Source organism: Coturnix japonica, chromosome 2 (assembly GCF_054131305.1).
Source record: "Coturnix japonica strain WE chromosome 2, WE-NBRP24, whole genome shotgun sequence".
Lineage (NCBI taxonomy): Eukaryota > Metazoa > Chordata > Aves > Galliformes > Phasianidae > Coturnix > Coturnix japonica.
The window spans coordinates 133,222,055-133,240,633 of NC_140664.1; the positions used below are offsets into that span (position 1 = coordinate 133,222,055).

The following is an 18,579-nucleotide window of genomic DNA, read 5'->3' on the forward strand; positions in this document are numbered from 1 at the left end:
TGCCTACTTCAATGGCAGAGTGTGGCATTGCAGCTCTGAACGCCACTAAAATTTTGTTTGCTGGCTGAAACTCAGAATCCTGCCAGCTGGAGCACTCATACAACAGGAAAGCCTAAGTCCAGCCCTCCTCTGATATGATCAAATCCTTTCTCCAAGGGCTCTCAAACCCAAGGCAGCTCTTCCTGGGAGTTGGTGCAACAGGTCTGTGCACTTTGGCAGGTCAAGAAAGGTTGGAAGAGAGCTCTTTTTCTTCCTGAATCCTCACACTACAGAGCCGTGTTGTAATTAAGTATGAAATTAAAAGAAAATTATAGTGGCTTCGCATAAATTAGCAGCCTTCCCTTAATCCTGGCTCTCCTTGGCCAATGTGTCTGATCATGTAATCCTAATGATCATTTCAAGTAGTTATTATGGTTGTAACATAAGTATATACTACTATCGTTATGATATTTATAGCTGATATGGACACTGAGGATCAACATCTAGTCTGACTCCAACCATCTGCCATAACACAGGCCAGATAATGCCATCCAGAACTTTCTATATGCTTGCATTAAAGGTGCAGGTGGCATGGAAGTGGTGGAATCATTGTCTCTGGAGCTATTCAGGAAGCATAGAGATGTGGCACAGAGGGGGCATGGTGGGGATGGGTTGGTGGTCAGACTATGTCATCTTAATGGTCTTTTCCAACTTTAGTGATTCTATGATTGCCTGTTTAATAGGATGCCTCTTGCATCTCCTTGCCACTTCAAACTCTTTGCACCTCTGTTGGGAAATAACAGTGTTTAGAGCTTGGATTTATTCTCCTAGCTCAGCCTGCTACAACTGGTAGAAACTGGCACTGTACTGAGGAATGCAGGCAGCTCATTTACCAGCTTGAAAAAGTGATGCTTGTCTTCTTAACACCTCACAGAGAAACAATATGTTCAGCTTATATTAAAAAGTAAGTAAAAATGAACTGCAATACGAACAATACAGAGAAAGCTCCTTGAAAAAATACTTCTGATATGACTCAGAAAGCAAACATTCAAATGCTCAGTCATAGCTTTGTCATCTTGTTCTGTATTTAAAGTACAGTATCTCTTGACAGCTTTACCTATACTGTTTTTTCTCTAGCTAAATTTGCACGCACTCAGCTCTGTCTCAAAGTTTTGATACATGTACTGCAATGTGCAGTACTCAGACATGGAGCTGTGTCTGAACACGTCTCCATTTTGCTCTGTCCCTCCATGCACAAGCAGTGCAAAGTGATACAGAAAGGCTCCTAAATCTCAGAGTTGCCCAAGTACCACTTCACACTGTGTCATCTGAGTACAGAGAGAAAACAGAGATCCTGAATTGCCTGGAGGAATTTGTCATCACGCAACATTCAAATATGTCAGCACATTCCCTAATCCTATTTACAGCAAATTAACTCTGCTATCCTCTGTATCCACCCCCAACTTTCTTTCAGAGGCTGATTCCAGCGAGAGACAATCTTCATTTGCTTTGCAAAATGAACAAAACCAGAACTCAAGCTGCAAGCCCAATTACAGAAAAGCTAGTCAAGGATGTGGAATTTAATTCTTCATTGCAGAAAATGTATTTTTAATTAAAACAGCCACTGCATGTTTCTCAAGTGCTAACTCCAGAATATTCCAGTGCTCAAAAAGTGGAAGAAAATAAGGCACATCAAGACAACCAATGTAAGTACATAGGAACTACATAGGATGCTGGAGAACAACAGGAAAAAAATGGACATATCCATGTACATGAAATTAGAAGCATAAACTCTCTTCTTAAATTCTTTAAGACTGTTTGTAAACCTCTTGTTTATACCTTTATGGTTAAAGATTGTTTTCTGTGCCTTTTAAACTCTTCTCTGCTCAGAACAGTACCACAAAATAAATAAATATCTATTGTGCCAGTATGTTGCTAAATTATTCATGCTTTAAACTGATAAATTGGAAATAATCTTCCTGACTTCACATGACATACATTTAAGAGACGTGTTATCATTGGTGATTTTATTTTCATGTGTTCTCATTTGCCTGTCAGAGCCAAGCAGAGTTGGAACACAGGAGGAGCAATCTTAGATATTAAATTTCACCCTACTTTTCTTTATTAATGAACAAAAACTATTAGCTAGACTTAAATGCAAACAGTTTGGATGATTTTAAAACTTGCAAAATTGAGGAGCTGATGATTAAACCAGAACAAAGCAGCGCCATCTTGTCTTGCTGTAGACAGGGCATTATTTAAGAGCCCAACAGTGAGTGCACTCCTCCTCAGCTGAATCCTATTCACATGCATAAGAGTTGGGTCCCTCCTGCCCAGCAGAGCTTGCACTTAAGCTGGGAGACAAGGAAATGAGAGAATCAAGAGGCAGTGCCTTGTTGTGAGGGATAATAAAATAAATACACGTGTCAAGAATACAGTCACCTTCCCATGCTGTGCTCCAGAGGTCTGATGGGAGCTTGCTGTAGAAATTAAATTGGATCAATAGGCATGAAAAAGTGATGGTTCATTGTATGTCAGAAGGACACAGTGATGTTCTCTCTAAATCATACCATTACAAATTAAGTTCTGCTTACAAGAAAATGGTTCTTGTTTATTTGACTTTAGCAAATGACTGCTATAATCCAGCCTGAATAACAAAGCCAAATTGGACCATCCTCTCAGAAACGTTAGCAGAAGATTCAATCTGGTAATGCTGTCAAACAGGATGAGAAATGCCAAGAGTTAAACTGAGTTATTTCTGTCAAAAGAAATAAATAAAAGGTAATGAAAGGTCTCTAGTTATTAAAAGAAAGAAAAATAAAGGAGGCAAGGCCAGTGTGGAGGACTGGGAGCCCCGAACAAAGCATGAAATGAGCACTAAATTTCTCATTTTAGTAAAGAGAAAGATGTAAAATTGTGTGTTAAACTTAGGCAATCAGGAGAATAGAGCAAAGAAAAAAGAGCATAGTCACGTTCCAAGTATAAACCTACTCCAGGGATATCAATGCACTCAGGACTGAGAAATCTCCAATTCAAAATGTTCAAGAAAAAAAAAGCCCACACAAAATCCAACTCTGAAAGCCAGAACTTTAAAAAGCTTGCTAGATTGAAATAGGCAGCTGCACATGACTGGAAGATAAACAACATGGCAGGGAGAGAGTGGAATTCAGCATGTAAATAGTGACTGTGAACAAGGGACTGCTCTGATGAGGTACTTTCAGTGGCGATACAGAAGGACTGATATTTTTTTCACAGGAATGAGGGAATCCTCATCTTCTGTACTTCACTGCACTTCAGTTCTCTGTTGTCTAGAGCAGGAAAAATTGCTTGAGATTTGCTGTACTATGAGTGTGAGTTCCTCTCAGCCTGAAGCCATCTAACTTATTTTTGTCTAGATTGGCTTAACAACATAGAAGTGAGGATCCATTCTGAATAATTTCAGTTGAAGAGTGTGTATAAATCATAGAAAAAGTGAAGACCTCAAAAGACCCCAGCACTGAAAACTATAACTCTTAAAAACTGAATGGAAGGATTACCACACTGGGAACGTAATTGCAATCACAGAAGTTACCCTAGAGCACTGCAGTTAGACCATTTTCAATCTTAAAGTTCTTTTTGAAGTGTGCAGAAAAACTGCTGTAATTGAAGATTAAGAAAGGTAAACCAAGCATACCTATGCTAAAGATGGATTAGAAATATCCATTCTAGCCAATAGTAAATATTTTCCCTACCACTTCACGCTGGCTTAAAGTTACAGGTGCAGGTCCCAGGCTGCAAAGGAGACAGATAACATCAAAATGGGATTGAGGGACTTTACCCCAAAGTAGACCACCTCAGGGTCCTCCCCTTCTGGTCACATAGGGAGTACAGGTGCAAACAATTTACCTGTGCTCCCTGGGCCAGTTACACCCCTTCACCAGGTGCTAAGTCACCACTTCAAGCCATGACCGAACAGCTCCCCTACATAGATTATATTTTTGATAGTGAAAAATATAGTGAAAACATCATGGCCACATAAAATTATGTTTCTTAGTCTGAAGTGTGGACTGGTCTAGTGGGAGAGGGGGACAGAAAGAAAGGTAGCTTGCATATGTCTCTTCTACAAGAAAACAATGGGCACCAGAGTATGATATCTGATGACTTGCAGGGCCAAAAGTTAAGTCCGGTGTTTTACAAAAGTAAAGCCCTCCTTTGGAAGATCTTATGCAGTAAGCACTGCTATTGACAACAACAAATGCTTCCAATGAAAGTATATGTGTTCTCATGTAGTGGCTTCAAGTTGTGCCAGGGAACGTGATATCAAGAAAAAAATCTTCATTGAAAGCACAGTCAGGCATTGGAATGGAATGCTCAAAGAAATGGTGGAGTTGGCAACCCTGGACATATTTAGGAGACATGTAGATGTGCAGCTTAGGGACATGGTTTAGTGGTGGACTTAGTAGTTAGGTGAATGGGGAGACTTGATGATCTTAAGGGACTATTCTATGGTTCTCCATGATTCTAACCACTCACAGAAAAAGAGTTAATAAATTCCAGTCTCTACCTGCTTTTTACCAACACTCCTTCCTTGGGGAATTTGAATTAGTCTTCTCCACAATACAAGTGCTAAGATCCAGAACAAACCAGAACTGACATTGCAGCTTTCAGAGAGAAGCTAAAAGCCCCACCTGATTCTGGTAATGCAAAACAGAACAGAAAAAATACAAAATTAAATATGGAAATGGGAGGAAAGGATACTGTCTTAATAGGAAATACTTAAGAACATTTTTGGCACAGTAGATGGATGCAGAATTTTAGAGAAAGAATCTGTAGTTTGATAGTTATCCCACCTTCTTAAAACTGCAAACCAACTTCCAGTAATGAAACCCTGAAAACTAGACATTACTTGTGCGTGGGCATGGTTCCAGGAGAGCAGCTCAAGCCTGCCTCTTTGACTCAAGTGCTGCAAAGAATCCACTTTGCAGCTTTGATGACAAGTGCTGTCTGTGCCGTCACTGACAGTAAAATGCATTCTATGAAGGCAATTAGATGGCTACTTTACTGTTAGAGATAAGTCAGGTCTTGGCTACAAATGCCCCTCTGAGGCAACTTATAGTAGACAGAAGGTGACTCTCAGTTTCCAGCAGAGATGCCATTCTGTCTGATGTTTTTAGTGTTTTTTTAATATACAAATATGACTTGGGGAGCAAAACACCCAGGCATCCTCCTGGAAGCTCATGTCTTTCATGCTGGCTCCCAGGTGGTCCATTTGAGTCTGAATTTGGAAAAACTCTGCTAAAATAAAGTCTTCCTACCATCCTGAGAAGGTCCTGCACTTATGGAAATTGAGTGGTCCCAAGCTCTTTGGCTTTTCAGATAACTGTGTATGCAGTTGTACAATCATTACCCACCCATGAAACCTGCTTCCACCTTGCTGAACAACTGCATGCTCCCATTGGGAACCAGGCACTACAACAAAACCAGCAGCAATAGGTGGAATCTTCCTGGCATTGCCATGCACCTGTTAATTATACATAATGCTTTCAAGACTTAAAAAGCATTGGGTGCTGCTATTTTGGGTGAATTAGCTTACTCAAGAAGTGCAAAAATGGGTTTCTTATATCACACACCATCAAAGGGATGGCTTCCTGAATAAAGCCTCATGGCCTTGACTCCCAGACTTTTTCCATAGCCAATGGATCATTTCTGTGGTTGGCTAGCAGGTCATATTATATTCAGCACAAGCCAGCTACGATTGCATGCTTCAGTACAGAGTATTTATACCAAAGCCAGTTGTAAGCTTGCAGTTATTAATTACTTCATGATCTTTCAGTAAAAAATCCAACCATGTATCTGGTAGAGTATTCCCCCAATAAACGCTCCCAAAAAACATACGAAAAAGCAGTTTTCCTGTCTGCAGAAAGCAGAGTATTGTGTTATTGAAGAAAGTTACATTCCAAAAAACTGCAAAGTCATCAGGAAAATCATGCCTATATTCTTCAGATAAATACAAGAATTAGAATGTGTTAGAGGAGAAGCAGAAGTGCCCAGGGCTCCCTAGCTTTATAACCTGTCAAGGAGAAACTTTATCAATAATTTATTAAAAGAGGAATAGTTAGCAAGATAGAATCTCTCACACACACAGTGCACTTAGTGGGAATAAATGCACCACAATGAGAGGCTTCAACCTGTACGTATGGCTCCTTCTCATTCTAGTCTCTGACAATGGTGATTTGGCATTTGGAGGGACATTGATTTCTTGGTCTACCACAGACTTCCTAGATACCCTTGGGTAGCTGCCCCATACCAGCCAGGAGCTGTTCCAGCCATAGGGACACATGGCAGCCACACTGGGTAGAAAACTTCTGCTGGCTCCCGCGTGAGGCTGCTCTTGATTGATGTCACACAGGGCTTTGTGCTAAACACACTGAAGGATGGCACAATAAAAACTGAAAATAAAAATCTCATTTGATTGCTGTCTTCCCTACCACCTGCTATACAAGCTATCAAAAACAGCCAGAAGGACTTTCCAGCATGGGAAGTATTTTCACTGCTGACAAGGGGAGGGTAATGGATGTATTAATGTTGTAGACAGGGAGACAGGAGAATTTGAGGAGGTGGTGTCAGCCAGCACACCCCAGCTTAGCAATATGGCTTCTGAAAGGATCCCAAGGGGAAAGGAAGGAGGAAACAGAGTCAGTACTGGGGGACAGAGAAGGGCAGAGGATCAGATCCCAGGAAATAAACAAACAGCAAGAAGACAGCAAGGACTGCCGGTTCTCAAGGGCAGCAGCAGCTAGCTTGGATCAGATCTATCAATTTGGGAACACTCTGCAATTAGATCAGGTCATAAAAAGCCATCCCCGTCTTCCTAGCATGAAATGGAAATTCTGCATTGGCATTGGCATTAAATTTGTATTTAGTTTTGTCTGCTCCAGAGGATGGTTGCTTACTACTAAGCTTCATATGCCATAGCCCTTTGGAGATAAACACTGAATAACTCTGTGGAAACTGAAGCTCACTGCCTCACTCTTTTTGCAGGGGAATCAAAGAAGTACCTGACCTGAGTAGGCATTAAGTCTCCCACTGTATGTGTCCCTTTCAGTAGGAATTTCCTGGGATCTACTCTGAAACTGAGCTTTGAGCTGTGAACTGGAAGGCAGCAGAAACATTGTTTGATAGTGATCCAGCAGTTTATGTGCTGGGGAGAAAAGCAAGTGCCATAGGCAGGAAACAGCACTGCGTTTCCATCCTCATTTTCCTGAATGCAGCAAGGTATGTCTCAACCACATAGCTCAAAAAAAATGACAATGGATTAGCATGTTATTCTCCTAGAAACTAATTATTTAAGCACACTGGCTATCTGGTGAGTAACAAGCATCTCCTACAGAGATCACTTTGACCTTCTATTCAGATTCTAGTGGTCAATTGGGTTGTTTTACAGATGCTCTGAGCTCAAAATATAAACAATTCCTTGTCTTTTTGTTGTTTTCAGTGCCCTGAAGGTGGGCCAAGGGGGGAGAGCTCTGGGGAGCAAACGTTTTCCCTAGCGTGGCTAAGAGGACATGAGTTATGACACTGGCAGGGCAAGGGAGAGCAAATCTCCACTTTCTGAGGCCGCATTCAGGTAGTTGTAGCAGTTCTATGCAGCACATTGCAGAAGGGATGGTCCTATTTCCACAAGAAAATAATCCTTTAGCTGTGAAAATCCTGAACTAGTTCTTTAAACATGCCATCACGCCCCGTAAACTATTGTAAATCAGAAACATGAGCGTAGTGTGATGACTGTCTTTACTAGCTGCCTGTGGAACAAAGAACCTAAAGGGAAGGTTGGGGAGGATTTCAATAGTAGCTCACTGATCTGAGCTCACAGAAGTCTCAATGTCTACTCCTTTAAGTGATATTTATAGGCTTACTAAAGGCTGAACTAATTTGGTTGTTGCTTGCTTATAAATATCCTAGTACTGTGCGGGGAGCTGATAAATTAGATTTTGAATTTATTTATTTTTTACTAAGATGGATGCATTTAGGAGAGCCCTGTTATTAAATGGAGGAAGAAAGTAACCTTTAATTTGCAGGTATCTGTCAAGAGGCTATTTGGAATACTAAATTATCCCTGTTGATCTCTAAATGAAATTGCATTTCCTTTTCATATTACATTATTCAGATAACTGATAACTTTACTCTGTCAAGCTACGTAGATAAATGCTGTATCCAAATTAACACACAATCTATGGCAAAGGCCATCAGAATGACCAGACCTAATCTTGGTGTAAGTAGGTGGAGATCTATTGAATTCTAATAAGCAGGGCTGTGTTTCTGACCTGTGGAGTTATGAAGATTTAGTGAGTTATGGTAGCAAGCTGCTTGTAAGCCTCAGTTATTGGAATAAAGACCAGAAGTCTTCTTAGAATTGATGGAATGTGAGGCCTCTTAGTTACTGTAGAAGTCATGCTTGACCCACAGTTTATTTTCTGTACTTTGCACACTATCCCTTCCCCACGACAGATACGTAAAACAGAGAATCTCTTTCACCTGCACACCCACCTTCCTGCAACCAATGCACTGCTTTTTCCCAGCTCTTTTGGAACATCCTCAGAGGGCAGCATCGAGGTCACATTCTGCTGGGTGACATACCTGGGGTAATAGAATTGTCAATTACTTCCAAAGCTATCAGATCCAAGAATCAGTTAGACAGTGCTCAAACACTACTGACATAAATATATATCCACAGCAGAGGGCAGTGAAGAACAGTTTGTATGGAGATTATGTCACAGAATCACAGAATTGTAGGGGTTGGAAGGGACCTCTAGAGATCATTGAGTCCAACCCCCCTGCCAAAGCAGGCTCCCTGTACCATGTCACACAGGTAGGCGTCCAGGCAGGTCTGTTTTTTGCTCACCTCCACATCTTCAATTTTTTCCTGCCTCAACACTGATTCTAAAACACTTGCAGCACTTAGTCAGATTATAGGCATTTGGTTGCATTTGCCATTTCTTCTGCTTCATTTAAATGCCAATAGTGTATCCTCCAACAATTGTAGCATACACTTGTAAAACTGCAATTGTGAATTTAATTTCATTCTCTTGGCTTTTGGTACCTCAGAACAACCATTCTCCAGCCTTCCTGAACAAAGCACATTACTCACTTTGTAATCGTTATTGCTTTACATCTAGCAATGTCTTTTTGTCCACACAGACATTCCCGCTAACCAGCAGACCTTTGCTAACAGTTTCAGCCTCATTTTATTTATTTATATATATGTATTATTTTTTTTTAAAGACAATTAAGTGAACAGTTGGCTTATATTTGGTTTATCCTTAAAGACTATAAAAGCCTTCTTCCTTCTTCCCTTGGTTACACACCAAATTTGAGATTAAAGGGAAAAGTCTTGTAGGAAAAGCCTTGCGGTCATCAGAGTACAGGCAAGAGAGAAAGGAAGACAGCCAAAAAATATTAGTAAGGAAGAGCTGCATTTATATGCAGTCCTCCCTTGCTGTGAACTGCCCTGTTTTATGGATGAAGGATGTACTGGAGACATAGGATTTCATTACCTCTTCTTTGATATATCAGCACATTCAATGTTACAATCCTCCCACCTGTCTTCTTTAGTTTATTGTCTACCCTTACTTTTCAGTAGTGCTAAGAACAGTCTAAACTGAGATCCTCACAGCAGATACCTGCCATTTCAGAGGTCCATAAAGTGCTGCACCTATAAGGCGGTCTGAGTAAGCTATAAGGAAGCAACAAACATGACTGGAGTGCAATTATATTTGCTAACCTGGCTTTGAAACTAGCATCTTAAGTCAGGAAAGTCCAGTGAATAGACAAAGGGTAGGCTGCAACTAGGAAAGCTTTTCTTTTCACACTACTCTACCCTGTGACCTTCTGCTGCTGCTTCACCTCTCCAGGCATCCCTTTCCTCTCCCATCATTCATTCACTTGTCTGTTTAGACTGCTGGATCTCCGGGGACAGAAGATTTTTCTTTCATTTCTTTTTGGTGTCTGATCCTACTCACAATACAAAAATAATACCGACTCCCTCAGGTTATGATTCTGTTTTAATGCTCCACTCCCTCTTGGAAGCTGAACTCTTCTTTCTTGGCGTGGGTGTTTTCATAAGCAGATGAAGTTCTTGGGAGTATAAGTTTTCTTCTCTGTGCAGAAGGTGTGGGTGCACTCAGGGAGCAGGGCTACCAAGGAGCAAGGTGGCTGGCTTCTTCATGAGCTGAACATAGAGCTCTATTTGAAGTGAACCTCAGGAGAGCAAGGACACCTTTTCAGTCTTTAAAGGGCTGTGCCACAAAGTACAACACTTATTTATTTCTGCATTGTGCCAGAGGTTTTACAGTAGGACAGAATTTTCTCATTCTTCTATGAGCAGGTACTCACATCAGGGTCATCTATTGCTTAAGTACTTTCTGCCTGCTACCAGCTTTCCTTGGCTGTGGCTGCTCTCTCCCATAGTGTCTATACGAACATCACAACATGCTGTATGTGTTCCCGGTGATGAGAAGGTGAATCTATGCTGCTGTTCCTTAGTTCATCCTCCAGCATTTTTTGGAGCCCTGTAAGATGTTGTAAAGTCCTTCACAAAGTATTAGTACAAATTATGTTCAGTGAATCAGAGAATCATTAAGATTGGAAATGACCACTAAGACCATCTAGATGACCTACCCTCAGCATGCTCACTGACCATGGTTAATAGCATTGTACTGCCCATATCTGTGGTCTTAGCTCCCCAGCCACATCTTCATATCTGAGGTATGTGCTAGTTTTCATGCCTTCTCCTTGCAGAGCAATCTACCTAATAGGTATCTTTCCTTTCCCTGGCAGATTGTCATAGACAAGCATGAAGACACAAGCAACCAAGGAAAAAAAAAGCAGTCTTGTTGAGTTGGTTGGCTCAGCAAAAATCCTCAAATGCACTGAATGCTGACACCCTCACCCCACTGCTGTAGTCCTGCATAACTGACTATGAACACTTGGAGTGTCAAATGGTCCTATCAGCTCTAAACAGGTTGTCCAATTCAATGAGATCAGCCATAGTGATAACATGACATTTTCACCACTGCAAAAGCACATTTTCAGATACAGCAGGGTGTAGAGATTCTATTTTCAAAGGCAGAAAGTTTCTCTTCCTCCCAGTATTTCTTTTCAATACGTCATTGAGAAGCCAGCAGCATTAAACTTCTGGGCCTGATTTCTGCCATAGATGTGTAAGATTCAGTTCCTCAAAAGTCATTAGCAGGTTTGAACCCCTGACCTGTAGAGCTGAGCACAGATCGATATCTCTCAAACTCAAAGCTGAACTTCAGCAGCTGCATTAGACTCTTATCCTTTCAGACAACAGGGATGCACAAGATATACTTTGAAGACACCTGCAAGTTCTCCTCAAGCCAACTATCTGAGGGCAAGGATTTGGCCTCTCGGTGTTCTGTGGATTTCCACGCTCAGACCAGTCAATTAGAACACTCTGACATTTGATACAATATTCCCTTTCCAGATGTCTTTTAGGGTTTTTCCAACAGGCTTGGGTCACGTAGTGCTCCCCTCATCCACCCATCTGAGCTGCACTGACAGAATAAGTTTTCTTTGGCAAATTTTTGCTTTTAATAATATTGATTGATGAAGGATGAACTGAAGCTGAACTCAGCCTATAATCCTTCATAGGCTCCCCCCAAAAAAGCTGAGCTTCATAACTCAGAGCAATTCTGGTAGAAATATGATAGAGAATGATGATGTTTTGAGCTCTTAATTTTGTGGTCTGGGCTGCAGAGTGCCATAGGACTGCTGCGAGACTCTGCCAGTTCAGCAGCAAATGCTGGTGATTTCTGGAGTTCAAGCTTCCAGAAGCATTAAAAACACTGAATTTTGATGGTAGGGTTAGAAGAGAGAAATGGAAATAGAAAAACATCACCGCATTTTTGTGCATGTCTGGCTGGGGAAGCAGCCCAATACAAGATGGACACACACTGACTGCTTCTGTAGTTGTAGATACGTGTCCATTTAGTGGAGCACTTCCCAAAACATTGTTGTGATCCATTTCAGTGCACATACATATACCAACTTGCTTTTACATTCTATAGCAGCTGCTTCTTTGCTGGCAGGAGAGTTTGCCCTCTGGTTAGAGACACAAGCCACTGTAGCAAGGAAACGTGAGACTACTTCATCTTCCCTTACTTCTGATGCTGACAAAATGGTTGTCCCATTCCCTTGGAAATTCTTATTTCATATAGCAAAGCATTTCACATGAATAAAAACAGTGCGAATGCAGACCAAGTTCACCAGGTCAGGCTCTCAAAGTCTTATAGGATATTCCCTCTGCCTCCCTGTGCTCTTGCTCTCCCAAGACAACAAATGAGTGCTCAAGACAGTCCAAAATTACAGTGGGGAGAGATTGAGGTGATATTTCAACTGGCTAAAACTCCCATTATACATCATGATACAAAACATTTCTTTACAAGATCACTGACCTTTTTCAAGCAATAATTTTCCATTTCAAAACAGAGAAGCACACAGCCACTGCATGGCCAGGGATGCTGCCACAGGGAGCAGGTGTGTTGGCAAACTCTGTAGACACAAGCATACAGATAAATCTCTTTTTTAAGGGCCAGTACTTCTGGAAAAACAAACAAACAAACAACACACACAATCCTTTGATTTATTAGATTTATGTGCAAACTGTTGTCTGAAACATTCAGGTCTTTGTTATTGTCGGCAAAATATCTGCCAGCCTAGTGCAGATGGCTTAGATCACCAAAGATATCTTGGATAACAAGTGGTCCCCCAGGACCATAAATTAGAACAGCCTTACCAGCGTTCTTGGTTGTGCCACGTGGATCCATGTGGCCATGGCAGGATTTGGATAGCAGCAATTACCCTCTTCTCCTGAGCCATCTTCATAGATACCACAGGGAAAGGGCTGTCAAAATGAGACATGTTCTCCTGTGGAAGTTTCCATCAGGGAAGGCTCTTCAGTGCTCTCAGAAAATGGCACACAAAGAAAAAATGAATTCCTGCAGACAAATCTATGGTCACGAATACCCATGCTTTGGGGAACAGTTCTATTCATTGAACACTTCAGTGCCCAGCTATGTTTCTATCAGTCTGGCACAAGCTGGAGTGATGCAAGGTTTAGCCTAGGGAGCAACACATTCCTGTTCCACCTATTTGCAGCCCAGAGACACTGAAGAACCCCAAGCTGGGATTCTCCTGTATCTCATGCTGTGGTTTCCAGCACTCAGTGAAGATGCAGTACTGCCATAGTGAGTATGCAAATGACTGTAAACTGCAATTGTCAATCAGGGTGTTGCTTTTCCCCTTCCAATCAGATGGTTCTGGTTCATTCAGCAACACAGATATCTTTAGCCTTGGAAAATTTTTCAACCAAGCCAAGCAAATAAAAACTGTAAATACTCCCAGTACTCATCTGCATGCTGCCTTCCCACTGCAGAGGCATTGAGGTCTACACAAGAAATGGGATATGAACTGAGTAGCATAGGACCACTGCATCAGTTCTAGCGAATGCAGTAGTTGAAGTGAGATCATCAAGCTCAATGTAGAACAAGCACAGTAAAGCCTCCAGTGAGGCGATTAAAACAGGACTCAAGGCTTGTAGAAAAGCAGAATGAGTGCTGCTATTCAGAGCAACTGGTGAAAGGACTGTGTTCTTTGGCAAGGATTAAACTCATGGCAGTCAATGACTTCCAGCTCTTCACCTGTCCTTTCTCAGTATATGATTAATTCTGCTTTTCTAATCTCACTATCAAATTACTACACAATTTCCACATCCATTTGAAGTAATTGTTTTCTAGACAAATTCAGAGTGCTAAATTCTGCTTGATTACTTTTTTCCTTACTATGTCCATCATTATAGCTGTAGAGTGTTATTTGTTTTAGATGAAAGACAAAGAGTTATATAAATCTTGTAGTGACATCTTGTAGCCAGCAACCTCTTTGTTTAGAAAGGCAGATTGGTGCAGATGTATTTACCCCTCTCCAAATATGACTGAGTAACACCTGAAAATTAGATCTCAGCTATTTATGTTTGTTCCAAATATTTAATTAAGCTGCCAGACAAGTATTTTCCAGCATTAAAAATGTAATATCTCCACTTAATGGAGTTAACGCAAATTCATGCATTTAAATTACCTGCAAATTTTTAATGGAGTTTGTAAGCCGTTTTTAGGTAGGTATGCAACTTTAATATCAGCTAACTCCTGTTTGCTACTTTAATTTCACAGAGCACTAAGATAATAATCGCTGGCATTGTGTAATGTAAGAAATTCAGTCAGGATTTATGAAAAGCCTCATTTAATATTAATAGACATACAGGATTATTCACCTCTGGTCAACACTATACTCTTGAGGCAGAGCACAAAAATACACCTTAAAAATAACTGCATTTTCTAGTGCTATAAGAGTAAGGAAAGAAGAGTGAGATTTCATCATTATTTGTACAATTATTTGATACAATCTCCTATATACTGATTGGGGGTCTCAAGCAACATGCCACATCAGCAATTTCCTTAACAATCTTTCCTCCATTGTTCTATTTCTAGATCAACTCCCCAAAACTTGTTTACTACTTCTTCAAGGTCATACTGACCTTGTTTTAAGCATAGCTCCATATTCATGCAAGGATGTATATAGGAGCAATAGGGAGAACTATCCCGTACAACCGGGTCCCCGCAATCACCTACTGCAACAATTATTGCTCAACCTAAACTGCAAAATGACCAAGCAAAAGAACTAAAATACATCAAGCAGTCTCAGGTGGTACAGTCCAGCCAACAATCTCAGGCCTTCCGCCCAGGGAAATGTAAGTGAAATTCTGACATCCTTGCTCCTGGTAATCTCCAGACCTGTCTGGGCTCAGATGGGAGGTCTACATATCCCATGCCAGAAGAACATGCAGGCAGGTGATTTCTGCACCAGCCCATCAGATGTCTTCCCAGATGAAGAGATAACGAAATAATATATTTGCTGTGCTCAGAAGAGCTTTTTATTTTTAGCAAACGGAAGTTATCACTTCAATGCCTTCTGTGTCAACCCCATCCTCATACTGTCTACCTTTCTTGCTGCCTCCCTCCATGTCCCTCTCAGAGGCTTGGTGGTCCAGACGCTGAGCTTCAGACAGTAATTCCTTTCAAAAGGCAAGTTGCCTTTTTAATGAATCCTTAACATTGGAAATTATTCTACTCACAACTAGACAACAAGCTACTGGGTCTAGAGCTGGTAACAATATCTCACCTCATTAAAACCTCACTCAGATGTTTTGACTGCAGTACAGAGAGAACCATCATCTGTTTCTTCCACAACCTGTAATTTCACCACAACCACTGGGCTAAGCTACAAACTACAGGATGTTACCCCAAGTATTTATTTGACAAATGCAAGCTCTCTTAGCTAGCAAATCCTTTCCAGTAAGAGTCACAGCACTCAGACCTACCTGATGCAAAGAATACCAAAGCAACTTTTGTCTTGAAGAACATCACTGGAAGGTTGAAATGTGGACTCACCAAACAAACAGCTGGCCATTATAACAGTGATTTGTACACATTGCAAGCACATTCAGAATTAGATTAACTATTTGAAGTCAGCAGTTTTTAGCTTCGTATTTGAAGGACATCGAGGTTTCGTGGATGTGAGACAGACTGTGACAGTAATTTACTGGCCATGGTAGTGATGTGTTGATGGTTGCAGCAGATGATTCCAGTGATGTTTTCCCACCTTGCTGATTCTATAACTGTGTGACTGTCCAGCTGTGATGAAGCCACATTCAACTCAAGCAGAATCTCAGAGATGTTGCATGAAAATTGGCTAACACGAAAAGCTTGCAAAGTAGTAAAAGATGCAACATGAACACATTTCATTAGACAGTAGACAGCCAATAACAAATTACAACCTAGAAGAAAATGGTCCAAATTAACTCCAGTGCACACAGACCAATGCGTCTTTAAAAAGGAGGCCTAGGCATCCACCATCCCTCCTGCTTTTAGCATGAAATACTTTGCTTTACTAAATTAGGAAAAAGCTCTTTTCAGAAAGAGTGGTGATGCAGTGGTGCAGGCTGCCCAGTGAAGTGGTGGAGTCACCATCCCTGGAGGTGTTCCAGAACAAAGGAGATGTAGCACCGAGGGAAGCAGTCAGTGGGCATATTAGAGATATGATATTAGACTAGATGATCTTAGAGGTCTTTTCCAACTGTACCGTTTCTATGTTGGCAATGATAACTTGACTCTGTAGTTTAACAAAACCTTTCAGAAAGTGAAACTGTGTCATTCTTTTCTAAGACTTAAATTTCTGAGACAGATATTTTAAGTGAATTATGTTTCCTGATATCATCAGCAAAACAAAAACCAAATTGCAACCTTTCAAGTCTAATGATTATTCTTTGCAGAAATTATTCCTTTTCTTAAATGAGGTCCTCTCTCCTTCTGGCAGAGGGTCTCACTGTTTAGAACCATAGAACTGAGTTGGAAGGAACCCTTAAAGACCACCTAATCCAACTCCACTGCAGTGAGAAGGGACACCTACAGCTAGATCAGATTGCTCAGAGTTTGGTTCTTCTTGACCTTGAATGCCTCCAGGGATGGGGCAAGAGCTTGATATACTTGACTGTACTGAACTAAGCACCCACAAGGTGTAGTAGAAACCCATCCAGTCAACACAACTCTGAATCAGCAAAAGAGCTGCATACATCTATAAGCATTTTGAATTCCACCGTGTCCGTCTACATTGAGCATTCAGTGATATCATTGTAGAAAACTCACTGGCTCTCAGGAGGCTTAAATGTCACCACAATTAAAGCAAAATAAGTTTTCAACAATGCCATCAAGTAACCATAGCTATTCTATTTAAATGTGTTTATAATATAATACATATATGTTTATAATATACATACATATATGCGTATCTCTAAATGAGAATTCAAAAGATTAATCACCAGCCTAACACCAAAGAGAAAATGATTTTTTCCTCTTCTTGATGCAGAGAGCAAGCCAAATGCTCTGTGATTCAGGGCAGCATCAATTGGATACATGTGGACAACAGCACAATCTGTTTGGCAAAATACAAGGCTTTGACACCAGAGCGTGTCTCATGCACGCTAAGCATGATTTCATCACCTCACAGACTGTTAGACCACAAAGCCTTGACATGTCTGAGCCTGCTAGAGGTTGTGCAATGTTTTTAAGAAATCATTAGGTTTGTTAGAGAACATCAGCAGGAGGATGATGTTGGTAATTATTTAAGCAGGTGATTATGCAAAATATCATTACCAAACAATTTGTATCACTCTAGAGAAACCTGAAACTCATTTTCCATTAGTGAGAATCTGATTCTGCTGCTATCCTTGGGATTAAGGAATAAGTGGAGCTAAAATAAATGCTTGAGTCACTGTATAAAATTAATTTTACATCAATAACTTTCGCATTTATGTTCCTCCATAATATCAAGCATTACCTGCAACAGTGTTCATGACTTTAAGGGATAATCAGAGAGCAGTTTAGCAACATCACATCCATTTATCTCACAGTGATTCTAAAGGAGGTCAATTATGAATCCTGTAGTCATATAATTGCTGATATCAGTTAATTACATCTTCAGATATACTAAGGGAAATCTGCAAAGCACTTTCTACAGAGCTGTTCTGCTCTGGATTGCAACAAAAAGTGAAGGCTCAGTGAAAAAATGTACTGTGTGTAAATACCGGAAACTGTTGTATTTGAGGAACTTTATCAATGATCACACATGACCAGTACAATAAGAAATGGATCAATCTCATTTCGCCTCTGAAAAAGAACAAAACAAGGAGAATCACAGCAGAGCATCTCACATTGGGCTCTCTTTGTAGTCATTGGAGAGGAACAGACATTTCTGGGTTGGCAGCCAGGCAACCTATTTGAGATGTATGCTTCAGGATGAGGTGAACTGTACCATAGATCTCAGTGATGCTAACTAAATCGCTATTGATTTAGTCATGCTGTGTTCAATGGGCTTATTGAGTAGCTCATACAAATGTCTGCACTGTAGATGTCCAGATTTACTCTATGGGAATACAATTAGTTTCTTAAACATAGATGCCATGCAAAGTAAGAATGGGTATCTGGGAAATCCAAATGTGTTTTTCAGGCAAGATGCAGGATCTACAGGAGTCTTGTCTCCAGCTCCACCACTGAATTGAGGACCATTGGACATCTCAGGTGGTCCCAGGACTGTGTACAACTGAAAACAGGTAACCTCTCCACATCATCTTTAGTGGTGGCAGCAGTAAGATAATGACACTGACACTGAACATGTGCCCGGGAAAAGTAAGGCACTTCTGTCTTTTTCTCTCTATGCTTTTCTTTCCCAATAGCTCCAAACACTAGGACACCAGTCTTGCTACAAGGCACACATATGAAGCTCCTGCAGGTAAGGAAGCACATAAACTTGAACGTGATATCAAACAAAGTATCGGAGACTGGAGGAATAAATTTTTAAAAGAGAGAAACTCCCTTGAGAACCTATAACTTTCTATCAGTCTGAAGTTATGCTCCAAGAAGAACAAGAGCCTAATACTAGGCTTCAATTAAAAAGTAAACTGATGCCTGACTGAACAGAGATCAGTGCTCC

General features: G+C 40.7%; 1 long non-coding RNA gene across 1 annotated transcript; it reads left to right on the forward strand.

The window, feature by feature from the left end:
- Positions 1 to 1,480: 1,480 nt before the first annotated feature.
- Positions 1,481 to 18,359, forward strand: LOC146762170 (uncharacterized). Its single transcript, XR_014943184.1, has 3 exons — positions 1,481 to 1,685; positions 18,097 to 18,199; positions 18,323 to 18,359. It is a non-coding gene; the product is annotated as an uncharacterized LOC146762170 (long non-coding RNA).
- The last annotated feature ends 220 nt before the right edge of the window (positions 18,360 to 18,579 follow it).